Genomic DNA, 13,626 nt, shown 5'->3' on the forward strand with positions numbered 1-13,626 from the left:
GCGGTTAAAAGACAGCGACTGACGTTAATCTCTGCCCATAGGTCCAAAAAGCAAAGCCATCTGCTCTTCTTCTGTAAAGACGTCTCCTGCTGCATTTTAAATTCCAGAGTTCCTCTGGAAGACGGCATCCATCTGTCAATCCACACTTTCCCTGGCTGCGGGATTAGTGTTTTGGGAATGGGGGGAGGCAGGTGGGTGGTCCTGGTAACCATCTCCATTCGCAGGGAGCGTTGGGTTGGTGGCAGCTGAGGGGGCTTGGGCTTCCTCCTTCCTCTCCATGTGCCTGCTGTGGTGGGCCTGGGAGAATTCCAGAGGGATGTCACCAGGGAAATAAATCCACAAATAAACCCACCATCCCCTGGACTGTATTTTAGATACTGTTAAATAAAGACACTTCGCCTGGGCGAGGAAGAAACTCTGGGGCAGGAGCTGTAAATGTCATGAAAATCACGTTTTTCACAGAAATGACACATTCCCATCTCCTGCGAGGATGACATTCCCAGCGGGAGTGTGATCACAGCTCCCAGGCCTGCTGGGAAATGCTCCAGTGCTGTTGTCACCATGGGGAGAGGAAGGAGACCCGTGGTGAGAAGTGGAGCAAAACAGCCTTCTCCTTCTCCTTCTCCTTCTCCTTCTCCTTCTCCTTCTCCTTCTCCTTCTCCTTCTCCTTCTCCTTCTCCTTCTCCTTCTCCTTCTCCTTCTCCTTCTCCTTCTCCTTCTCCTTCTCCTTCTCCTTCTCCTTCTCCTTCTCCTTCTCCTTCTCCTTCTCCTTCTCCTTCTCCTTCTCCTTCTCCTTCTCCTTCTCCTTCTCCTCCTCCTCCTCCTCCTCCTCCTCCTCCTCCTCCTCCTCCTTCTCTTCCTCCTTCTCCACATGGCAGGGTCACACAATTCCCACCAGCTCCAGTGAAGTCTCCTTGGAAAACAACAGGAGAGAGGAGTGTGGAGATTCACTGCTCAAAAATTTCTCTTGCTGAGCAAAGGAGGAAAAGTGTCTGGTGGGATTTGTTAGAGGATTTGACACTGACCAAAATTCAAAGTCACCATTTGTATTCGCCTCCCTTTTTCATTTTTGCAGCTCTAAAAATGCAGGCTGGCAGCGTCTGCCACGTAACACAGCATTAAAACCCTGCAGGATACAACCAGACAAGCTGAATTTCCAAACGTAGGGGACACTGAACGCTCCCACTGCAGAGGATTCACTTTTAATTCTCAAAGGTTCCGCGACTTCCACTACTCCTCGTGTGACTCCGCTGCGGTTTTTCACCCAGCTGGTGCAGCAGGATGTCCAAGGGTGTTTAACATTACAAGCCAGACTATTGGATCTCCGTGTTTTCCAACGGGATGAGGACGGCAGAAGGCTCCTGTTCCCGGAATTCTGACATTCAAGCCCAAGTGCTTCTTGGCAGATCAACCAGGAGGACTTGCAGGGTTATGACGGCCTTAAACGTCAACTTTGTTGTCATCAAATGGTCACAAAATTAGGGCAAATCCCACCTGAGACACTTCCACAAAGGGGCAAATGTTTATTTATCCCCTTCCTCTGCCACTCTCCCTTGGGTCTAAGGTAAATTAAAGTGGATTTCAGAGCCTCAGCCCCACAGCACGCCAGACAAACCCTTCTTGCCATGGCAGGGAAGAGGCACGAGGCTGTTGGAGCGGAATTTTGGCAGCCAGGAGGGGCAGAAGTTCTGGCAGGCAGAAAGGCTGCGAGTGACAAACCAGCCACGCTGGATGAATTCGGGGAGCTTGGCCTGCTTCCGGCAGCCGGAATTCTCCCTCAGGATTCTCCCACCATGAGGAAACAACCGTGGATTCAGTCGGAATAAATCCCCTCATGCCTGAGCTGGGGATGTTGAAGACTGTTCTCCAAGAAGGAATCACCCTCCAACACCTCTCCTGTCTTCCATGGCTACAACCAGGAGCAGGAACTCCTTGGGAAGAGGTTAAATGAGGGAATTTTTGCTGAATTCCGCTCCTGCAAAAAGAAATCTCACCTAAACCCTTCCAGGAATGATCCTGCAACATCCACAAAGTTTCTATCCCACACAGTTACTGCCCAAATTAAACCCCAAAAGTACTCAGGGGATAAAATGATGCATCTCCGGGGAAAAGTCCCCAAAAAGGGTTTTTTGGTGGAGATACATTGTTTGCTCCTTCCTTTGGGAAGGAACAGAGCACAGCCCTGACCCACTACAACAACATCCATAAATAACAGGATGCAAACTGAAGGAAGAACATCATCTGTCGGATTAAAGTTACAAAAATTATTCTGGATAGCAAACAAAACGCGTCTGCAAGGTGAATGCTGATATTTTAACAGCTGTGTCTCAATCTAACGCTGCAGACCAATTGTTAAACCCATATCCCAGCAAAACCACACACATGTGGGACGGGGGAGAAAATCTGCATCTTTGGGCCTCAAAATTGAGGGTATTTCACAGAGAAATAATTAAAATGCATGGTTTAGAATAATTCTAATAAAGATATTATGTTCTTTTTCCCCTCACGTTGGGCTTTCCAGGCAGGCTGCACTGGAGCTGTCTTTTGGTGGAAGCAATTCAAAACTCAGCAGGTTGCTCCACGTGCATAAATAATTCAGGATGGTTTTCCTGGTCTGCTCTCCACAAACTCTGCAGCCCTGCTGTCCCCTAAATCATGGAATCACAGAATCCCGGAATGGTTTGGGTTGGGAGGGACCTTAAAGCTCATTCAGTTCCAAGCCCGACACCTCCCACTACCCCAGGCTGCTCCAACCTGGCCTTGGACACTTCCAGGGATGGAGCAGCCACGAATTCTCTGGGAATTCCATCCCAGCCCCTCCCCTCCATCAGAGGGAGGAATTTCATCCTCATTTCTCTGCATTTACTGGAGCAGGATCCATCTAAATCAAGCTGCCCCACCACCCAATCTGCACCTCCCATTTAATTCCATATTTACTCCACCACAGCTCTTACTGCTCCTCTGCTCCCTCGTTCCCCAAAAAAAGGCATTTCACAATTTTTAACTCCAGACTGTTTTGTCTGTGAGGATTCTCAGGCTCTGGAGATTATTTTAGCCCATTTCCAACACCAGGAAATTCAGGCTGCAGCACTCAGCCCTCTTCTCATGCGTTAATTGGGAAGATGTGGCTGGATTACGACATAATCCAGATTTTACTCGGGAAAACCTGTAAATTCACCTGAAAGTCTGAGTGCAGAACTCACTGGGGCTCCACACAAAACCATCCTGTACTGTGAGCAAGCCAACAAAGCCACTGCAGAAATACAAAGGTGAGCTTTAGCTGAACCTCAGGAACAACTTCCCAGATTTTGGTATCAGTCATGGAATTCTTCCAACGCGCCGCCTGCACAGCTGGACACGAACAATGAGGAGATGAGGTGGGTTTGGGGGAAAACTGCAGTCTTTGGAAAGAGATTTTCCTTTTCTCTCATGATCACCGTTCTACGGGGACCCCGTAGGTTCTGAACAAACAAACACTGACTGAATTTATTGGGATTTTTTAAAAAAATTTTCAGAGAAATTGCCCGTCCCAATATAAACTTCTCTTCCCCAATTAAGGAATTACAAGAGGGCAGACAAACAGGCCTCTTTATTCACCAGACAATAATGCAGAAAAGACTGAGAATACCTCAATTTACTCCAACGGATTAAATGAAAATTAATTTAGGCTTCTAAATAGAGGAATTAAGATAATTAGCGGGCGACTTCAATTTTTAACCATTTTTTAAACCACCAACCATTTCTGGAAAACGTGTGTGAACGCAGCAGCTGTAAATTAAAATTTAAGATTCATCAGGCAACACTCTCCCTTCCATTCAGTGCCAAGTTAATGAGGTCACAGCTGAACGCTACAGGGGAGGACAGGGGGAAAGAATTAAAAATAATTGCAATTGTATCCCTCTTTTCCACTGGCCAGACAGCTGTTACCCACCTCTGAACGACCAGTCCCGAAATCCTCACCAAAGCCATCAAACTGAGGACAAACCCAAGCCCCTGACTCGATTTTTTTCAGTTAATAATTCACCAGATAAATATTTGACAGGAATTCCCAGGGCGCCTCCACTCGTTTGTTTCTGCGGCACCCTAAAAGGGGTTTTTTTAGTGCTCTCAAAATAGATTAAAGAGTATTTTTTTCCCTCAAAAGTCCGTGATTTTCTCCCTGTTGAGGCCAGGAGTTTGTTCCCAGCTCCCTTCTGCACCACAGACGGAATTTTGGGGAAAATGTCCGGAACACTCACAAGCAGGACGAAGCCAAAAAATAACGAGATTAATAAGAGAGGGGACAGACAAAAAGATGGTGCAACTACTCTGCAGAGGGTAATTCCGAAATTTTTGAATAAAGGGAAAGCAAGTATCTGTGGATGCTGTGGAAGAAGCCCTTCAAAACCTTTTGGAACAGCAAATGACACTCCTAAAAATGCCAGGATGTGGATGGAATATAAGGGGGGAATCAACACAGAATGGAATCAGTGGGATCAGACTGCGAAAGCAGGAAAGGCTGCATTGAATTCCTCCAGAGGGGTGGGAGAGGTGAGAGGGGCGAGTGTGCTTTCCCACTGAATAACTGCAAAAAAATCCCTTTTATGTGCCTGTAAAAGTGTCCAAAGGGCTGGAGCATGCAGCTGAGGGAAGAGCTGAAGGGCAGGGAAGGCAAAGGAGCTGGAAGCAGCGGGATGGGGCAGCAGAGTGGGGAGGAGTGTCCGTGCATCCCTTAATGAGCTCGGCTCTTCCCTCACTCCCGGGCTCCCACTGCTTCCCAGCTCGGGGATGAGCGCTGACAGCCCGCAGATCAAAAAATCCTCCTTTAATCCATCCCACTGCTCCTTTCTGATGGATCAGCTCCCGCCGCGGGACATCCCAAAGCCACAGATCCCTGCCCGTCCTGGCTCCGGCTCTCCCGAGTCCCCTCCGTGACCCCGGAATCTTCAAGGCAGCCGCTGCAAAGCGGGAGGGGAGGCAAAGGATAAAATTTTAAAAGCCTGGAAGTTTGCAATTCCCAGACAAAAGCAGCCCGCCTCCCGTGGTACCAGGGAAGAAATAAAAAACGAAGCGGCCAGTGGATCTGCAGAACTGCGTTGCCTTTTTTTTTTTTTGCGATGCCACTTAATGAAGGTTATTGCGAGGAACGATTGGCCAAGGAAGAGGAAAGAAAATGTCTGCGTGCTCTGCAGGGTCGGTGTTTTAGCCACAAGATTTGGGAGGACAGATTCCCAAATAACTCCTCTTTTCTTGGGTGAGAGGTAAAGGCTTTTCCAGGAAGAACTGGATCATCTGTCACTCAAAAAGCCACGGAGAAAAACCTGGAGGCAAAGTGACTCCCCTGTCCTTTAACGCATTCATATCAAACCTTATAATGTAACATATTTGTAAAACACGCAGATAAAATGCCGCCATCCCACGGTATTTTTGTTTCCTTGCCTTTTTTTTTTCTTAATTATTGGCAACAAGCAGCAAACCCGAAATCCAAGGTCAAACTTCCTAACCTCCTTATCCTCTGCAGTTACATCTCTGCGTGTTGCACCTGCACGGCGAGGGTTAAAACGTAGAATGAAGGAGGGAAATGGAATCCTCAGGAGCAGGGATTCAGCACTGGCGCTGCTGATTCCCAAGGACACGAAATTCACCCACTCCCCCACAAAGAAAAGGATGCAGATAGCGGACGATACGACTGAGCCCTTACGGAGTGGAAAATGTGCCACACACGCGAGTTTTCAGGGAGAAATGTCAAAAACGCGAGCGATGCTTCGGGAGCTGTGAAGGGGGAGAGGAAAACCAGCGGCTGGCCGGGGCTGTTCTCCCTGAATTTATAAAGAAAGATGTTTCTCCTCGCTCAAGCGCCACGGACACAACAACTTTTGTCCCGCAAACCAAGAAAACAAGGAATGTAAACAAGTTTACAAATTGAAAGCAACTTTCGGAAGATAAATTTCGGGGTTTCCACACCGCACAATGACGAACTGCTGCCAGGAGCCTTCCTCCCCGGGTTCAAATTCAAATTAAGCAGCCCTTTGTGCTTCTCTTTTCAAATTTCCTTCCCTGTTTCCATGGGAACCCCCCGGGCTGAGAAGCCTGGGATGGAGCAGGAGGCCAAGCTCGGCGAGGGGTGTGAAAAGGGGAGGGAGTCAAAGGGCAGAATTTGGCTCGGGAGGAGCGGGATGCCAACCTTTGTCCCCCCACAAAGAGGGGGTAACCATAGGAACAACCCCGCGGGACACGGGAGGAGCTGCGGGGAGATCCCGGCCAAAACCGCGAGACGGGAGGGAAATGGGAGGAAAATGGGAAAGGTGTCCTTGAAAAGACGGCGCCAGGGCGTTCTAAAGTCTTAAAAATAAACCAGAACGAAAGAAAGCTTGAAGGACAGAGCATCCAACTTGGTGCTGGTTCTGCGTCCAGTTAATTGCATCAAATTGATTGAGAGGAGACCACAAGGAAACTGGGAAGGAGCGAAATCCGACGGGAGAATTTAACGTTCTCCTGTCAAGGTGCTGAACAATCCCCTTGACTGAAGGGCTCTGGAGGTGTTTCATCAATCGGCCTGTGAGCGCTGCATCTACTCCACGAAACCAGAAACAGCTGCTCCATAAAAATATAAACATGGCACGTCTTGATTACGGCACCTCGTAAAAGAGGCAGCGCGGAGGACGAGCCCCGTAAAACCACTCATGACACAGAAAGGAAAACCTGTTGTGTCTTCAGCACGGAAAGCAGGGAATGCCAAAGCAGCAGGTGGTTGATGGAAGACAAAAACAACCCCAAAACAAACCAAAGAAAGGACAGGAAACTCTTCACGCCACGCTCAGCTCACGTCACTGCTGGTGATTTGTGTGGATGTTCTTCCGAACGTCAGGAGTTCGGGGAGAAAATGGATAAATCTGCAGAATATCACCAATATATCCCTGTACTGAGCATGGTTCTGGTGCTCCCAGAACAAGGAGGACACGGAATTGTTGGGACAGCTCCAGAGGAGGCCACAGAGATGCTCCAAGGGCTGGAATTCCCCAGGAAGCTGCCATTGGATCCCTGCAAAGGTTGGAGCAACCTGGGATCGTGGGAGGTGTCCCAAATCCCTAAAAACCATCTGAACTTCCTCTAAACTCACCAAAACAAAGAAGGAGACTGCAGCCATGCCAGCAAGACGAATATTTCTGACAGCTGCTCCTCGGTGCTGAAGTTATTCCAGATTTATTCCTTGTCTTCTCACTCTGGTGTGGTTTTCCCTCTGGATCTCTCTATCCTATAACTGGAACCACCATCACGCACCAGAAAAAGCCGGGAGAAGCCAATTTCCAATGCAAAAAGCACATCCCAGCCAAGCCACCCTGCTTTCAAGCAGCCAAACATTGTTTATTGCCTATTTTTTTGCACAAAGATCATACAAAGATGGGAAGGAATATCCACGACCTCGTGGCGGGTAGAAGGCAAAACAAATATTCCCAAAAATTCTCCAGCAGCACGACATTCTCCGGCATCTAAATTTACATCCGCCAAGCTACAGCTGACTGCGCAGCGCTTCGTTATTTAACTATTCCAGATAAATCCGTGCGTGTTCCACCTTTCCCGGTAATTCCTCCTTAAGGCTCCACCAGCTGCTGCAGAACGAGGCACAAGGCAGAGCCATCTGCCTCCCTGACCCCGAAAACATCCCCCTGTGAATACATCTTGATTAAGATGTGCAGCGTTGACTTTCAACTGAATCTTTACATAAAAGTCCCTTTTCTTTTTTTTTTTCTTTCCTCTACGTTTGCATAAATCCCTTAAGATTTAACTTCATTTCTCCCGTTTCCGCCCAAATCGTCGTTCGGAATCAATCTCGGATTCGAGCAAATACGAGCGTGGTGGCAAGAGTTCACCTCCAGTGTGCGAGCATGGGTTTTATCAATTTAACAAAACCCCAAAACCTTTATTCTCTTTGTTTTTTCCTCTCACTGCCGTAGCTGGCATTTTAAAAAACGCTCACGCGGCGCCTTGTTCTCATTGACAAACATAAAAGACTGAAAATCAGTGTTTCTCAAATTAATTCTTTGGGGAACGTGTGTTAGGCAGGGTGAAAAAAAAATCCAGGGTTTCTCACACCTGCGATTTTGCTTTGATATTTGGGCACTGGTGATCTCCAGGCAGGAGTCTGACCCCTTGTGTGCTCTGTTTGTTTTAGAAGGGAGTCTCTTTTTGGTTCCGGTTCTTTCGTCAGCCTTTCCCTGCTTTCCTGGAGTGCAGGGAGAGGAAGGAACGTTATTTTATGTTCAGAGACTGCTCCATGTGATTGTTCCATCCAGGAAGGATCCATCCCACCTGGAAATGCCAGACAGGGATGCCTCTCACTATCCCAGGTTGTTCCAGCCTGGCCTTGGACGCTTCCAGGGATCCAGGGGCAGCCACAAATTCTCTGGGAATTCCATTCCAGGGCCTTGCCACCCTCACAGTGAGGAATTTCTTCCCAGCATCCCATCCAACCCTGTGCTCTGTCAGTGGGAACCCATTCCCTGTGCCCTGTCAACTTTCGGAATCACCACATCCCTCAAACACAAATCACTGCAGCAGCGGCCCAGAATTCCAAAATTTATTCCTGGAGGTGACTTTTGTCTGGATTAATCCAAAAATTCCCAGCCAAAGCTTCTTCCCTTCCTTCCTGCAGCCTCCACCAACCTCAGAGCAGTTCCATCAAGCACAGAGCCCCGTGTTTTATCTGAATGCAAATTCATCACCTCCCTGCGGCCGCCCCTCCTGTCCAAACAATCAGAATTGTTCACCATTCATGGAATTCGCGAGATTCACTCAGATTATCTCAAGAGTCCACTGGATTTTCCTGTGGAAAGGATCCAGATGATGGCTCAAACATGAGCCCCGCTCCCTCAGAACGCTTTTTATCTCACAAATGTTACAAAAAATGTCAGATCACGCTCATTTTTGTACGAAACCTGCTCTGCTTCTTCCCAGGTTGTTCTTTCCCACTAAGGATTTCACCTTTGCACGAACCAGAGACCGAACCAGAGGCTCCTGCATTTCAAACAGACGAGAGCCCCAGGTATTCCTAGAGCAGGAATTCCCAAGGATGTGAGCAGGAATTCCTCGGGCTCTGCCCGCACCTCCGCGATTCCACCTTTGCTTCAACAATAAAACAAACCTAAAAGCTCCAAGGTAAAAATTCCAGCTGCAGGTTAAGAGAATACTATAAAACTAACGAAAGGGAAGGCTTTAGTCGGCCGCAGCACCGCTCGCGTCCCTGCGATCCCGCACGGCTCCATTGTTCCGAGGGGGATTGCCATGGTGCGCGCCAACGAGAAAATTAATCCTCGCTGCAAATTAGCGCCTGAGATCGGGGTGCGGATTAAAACCCGCTCTTCCATCAGCTTTATGTGCCCGTGCTTCCAGGAGGCCGGGAGGCAGAACCGAGCAATGCAGAAAGCCAAAGAGAGGTGTGAAATTTGGGATGCGGCGGACAGGGAAGGCAGAAGAAGAAAAGGAATAAAGGTGGAATTAGGGGGGTGAGAATTTAAGGATTTTCCACTCTACGTTCTCCTCACTCTTGGTGATTATTATGAAAGAAACTCCGCTAAATGAGACACTTAATACCTGACCTACCTCTGCTGGAAAATTCCCACTTGCTCCAGATGTTGAGACTGGGCTGGGAGTAAATATAGCTTTGCCTTCTGTTGATGCCATTTTGAACACGCCCTGGCTCTTCTCTAATTAAAAAAAAGGTGGAGAAAATGGACTAAGACTCCAAAGGTGACAAAAATAGGGCTGGCAAGGGCACACAGACCTTGCAGCTCAGCGGGATTGTCCTCTGTGAGCACCAAAACAGGCGAGAAACCACGAAATCTGAAATAGGGTATGGAAAATCAGCTGTCCTCACATCCGTACGTGGATGTTCTGTGGCAAATTGACTTCCAAATATTCCACAAATCCGTGACTGAGGGGGTTTATTTCAATCAATGCTCTGGTTCCCTGGTGGGATCAGCACATGAGAGGACATTGTTCCCGTGCTCTTCCAAACCCCAAATCAACTTCAGCATAACCCAATTCCTCCATTTCCCCCCTTTTCCACCTCCTGGCCGACCCAGCTGCATCCCTGGTTCCCAACTGCTGCTCTTTTTTTCACAGGGAAAATGGGAATGGAGTGCAGAGGAAGAGCCATTATCTCCCTGGCCATATGGTGACTGCATCAGCTCCTTCTCAGAGCCTTTGACCTCCAGCTTAATCCCAAAAGAAAACTCAGATTCAGCCCTCGGCCGCGTCTGGCTCCCGTCCTTTAAAGCCTCTTTGATCCATACCATCATCTGCGGGGTCCCATAAAAATCAGGGCGAGGAAGAGGAAGCGCTGAGAGCTTATTTAATTCAAAAAGCTTGGCAGTCGTCAAATTAAACTGCTCTTCTTCATCTGTGACAAAAGCTGCCCTTGGAACGGCCGCAGGCTCCAAGGGGCCGCCAAATCCCACGTTTTCCCATCAAAATGTTTGCCCACAAAAACTGCACCGGGGCAGATGAACCCCGCTGCTGGCCGCTCCCACGCGCCAGCAAATCCTTCCAGGCCGAAGGAATTATTAAAGGGAAAAGAGACAGAGGATAATTCTTTGGAGCAATAATAACCCAAAGAGATGGGTAAACAAGGTCAGGTCCCTGTGGGGAGGAGAAGGTTAATTTGACTTCTCCACCAGCCCAGGATTTATGGATTTATGGAACACACGGAGCCGCGGGAGCAGCGCCATCCCGACGCCGCAGCGTCCTCGGGAATATTTGGGAGGGAAGTTTTGCCAGCACTCCTAAAAACGGCCGTTCCTGATGGATACTGCCCAAAAGCAGCCCCTCAGCAGGTTATGGAAAACGTCACTGACACACCTCAGAGCGCGCTGGGCGTGACAGCACCGCAGGGAAGGAGGAGTGACCCTCCGGAGTGTCGGGAAGCAAGAATCCCTGGACAGCTCCCAGCTCTGGACAGCTCATCCCAGAAATTCCACAGGAGCTGGGAAATTCCTGTTCTGGATGCCGGCACCTCAGTACCGGGGAGTCACCACTCCTTTATTGCTGCTTTTAGAACAGCAGAGACAAAATTTATTTTGCAGCGGAGGCAAAATAATTCTCATTTCGGTCTCCGCCGCAGCCTGGTTGGATGGGGGCTTGTCCTCTGTCTAAAGGAACCAAGATCCTTCAGGGATTTTTGGGAATAAAATAATGCTCCAAGCCCCTGGATGCAGCAGCCCTCCCTCCAATCTTCCCAGATTAAAGCACAAAGCTGAAGGAATTCTCTTTCCCAGGAGGGAATCAAGGAGCAGGAGCCGATTCCAGCAGGGACCGGAGCGCACTGAGGGACCCTGATGGAATATTCCACGTTCAGGGCTGAAAGAAGGGAGATTTGGAGGAGATGTTGGGAAAAAAAGTCCTTCCCTGGGAAGGGGGAGAGGCTGTGGAAGAGAATTCCCAGAGAATTTATGGCCACCCCATCCCTGGAAGTGTCCAAGGTTGCTGGGATAGTGGAAGGTGTCCAGGTTGGAACTGGATGAGCTTTAATGTCTCCTTTATCCCAAACCATCCTGGGATTCCCTGATTTTGCCAATTCTCCAACCTGATGATGTGACTTTAACGTAATTATGAAGGAATTACATCAGCCTAAAGTCTTAAAAAGCAACTTGACTGATTCTTTCAAGAAATAATAAATACGTTTTTAAGCAATTGGCAGTATTGGAAAAGAAGTCCACTGCATTTATTGATTTAACAGCGACAATAATTCTTTTTTTGCTGACAATAATTCTTTTTTTGCTTCACCTCCACTCTTTGTTTTATTGCTCCCTTTCGGTACAAACCAGCTGAATTTTTCTCGGTTTTTTGCTTGCTTGGTTGGTGGGTTTGGTGTTTTTTTGTTGGTGGTGGTTTTTTGTTGTTGGGTTTTTTGTTGTTCTTTTTTTTTAATCAGGAAGTGCTGTGAAAAAGAAGTTCTGGAAACCAGAGGTTTGCAAGTCCTCCCCTCCAGTACACAAAATGAATCACCCTGATTCTGCTCCTACATTATTTCATCTTCCCAGCCACCAGGGAGGGGACTTGGTGTTCCCAGAAAATGCCACAATTCAACATTTAACAGCCTTCAAAGCCAGCCCAGCATCTGAGAGCTCCACAACAAATGAGTCATTAAATAATGCCTAAAAAGCCAAATAATAATAATAATAATGAAATATTCCCTCTTCTTAAGTATATATTAAAGCGCAGCCTAAGTTAATAGAAGGAATGGGAATTTATTGATGAAAAGCTGTGGATTTTCAGTCTTTTTTTTTTGCCCTTTCAAAACTCCGAAGCAGGAGAATTTAATCTTGATAAAGCTTTGTTCTCCTCACAGCATTCACCTTGACTCAGAAGCGGCCCCTAATCCACCCCCAGATTGGAATCGCCGCCTTAAAAGCCGATTTTATTGGCAAAAAAAAGGAGTGTTAAACACACCCACCAGCGCTAAACCCCAAGAACGGCTTTGGTGTGAATTGCAGCATTCAGTGCCAGGCAATTTCTGCTTTCAACTCGGAGTTTTTGCACCACAGAGGGCAGAGGAGACACGCTCAGCCCTCCTCGGTTCCCCTCTCCGTGGCAGAAAGCTTCCACAAAAATCGGGATAATTGCACCGGGATTGTTCTGGCTCAGGCTTGGGGCTCCAGGGAATTATTCCTCCACTCCCAGCAAATGGATTTTAAGTAAAAATGATGTTTCTGGCAGTTCTCTGAAAGCGCTGCAGCGAAAAGGCTGGAAAAAAACGAGCAGGATGTTGGCCGTTATCAGGGAAAAGAGGGATTTTAATCAGAAATGGTGCCCAGACCCCGGGTGATGTGTCCTGGACAAGGACAAGGCTAGGGAAAAAAAAAAAAAAAAAAGGGAGAGGGGAAGGGAATTCAAATTATCCCAGGAATGAAGCAGCAAAATTGCAGGCAGCACTTGGAGAAGGACAGTGCGGGGAGAAAGCTGGAACGATTCCATTGGGAGAGGAAAAACCTGGGGAGATAAAAACTGAGGCTTCCAAAGCCTGAGGAGGGTTTAACTACACCACAGTCCAAAAGGGGAACTGAGGGAAAAGCGCAGGAAAATGGTTTGAGACAGGTTAGAGAATAAATAAGTAAATAAAATCATTAAATTCCAGGATGTTTTAAATCCCATTCCGACCTCGAGACATCCCGCTATCCCAGGATGTTCCAACCTTTCCTTGGACATTCCCAGGGATCCAGGGGCAGCCACAGCTTATCTCTGGGAATTCTGTGCCAGGGCCTCAGGATTTGCCAGAACAATTCTACAACAAAATGATCTCCTTTTTCTCTCTTTTTGCAATAAAATTCACTCCCTTTTGCTCCACGTTCAGGATCATCAGAATCTGCAGACCCATCCAAAGGAGCCGCTGCATTCCAAGCCCACGGTTCCTCCAGACGGCAAATTTAAGGGAAAGGACCTCAATTTTAAAGAATCCACCGCATTTAATTCCGAACAGACAAACCACACAAAGCCAAAGCCTTGTACTGTTTAACAGGAACGGTGAAATTCGGTTTCTGTGCTGTCAGGAGGAGCATTCCAAGATGGAATGGCAGCATCGTCCTTTCATTTCTCACACATTCACCCACAAAGGCTTCCCGAGTGCTTTAAAAAAAATACAAATAAACCGAA

At 47.8% G+C, this 13,626-nt stretch overlaps 1 protein-coding gene across 2 annotated transcripts in view; it reads right to left on the reverse strand.

Moving 5' to 3' along the window:
- Nucleotides 1–13,626, reverse strand: part of FZD3 (frizzled class receptor 3) — a 45,336-nt gene that overhangs the window by 26,054 nt on the left and 5,656 nt on the right. The window lies entirely within an intron of this gene.

Source organism: Hirundo rustica, chromosome 3 (assembly GCF_015227805.2).
Source record: "Hirundo rustica isolate bHirRus1 chromosome 3, bHirRus1.pri.v3, whole genome shotgun sequence".
NCBI lineage: Eukaryota > Metazoa > Chordata > Aves > Passeriformes > Hirundinidae > Hirundo > Hirundo rustica.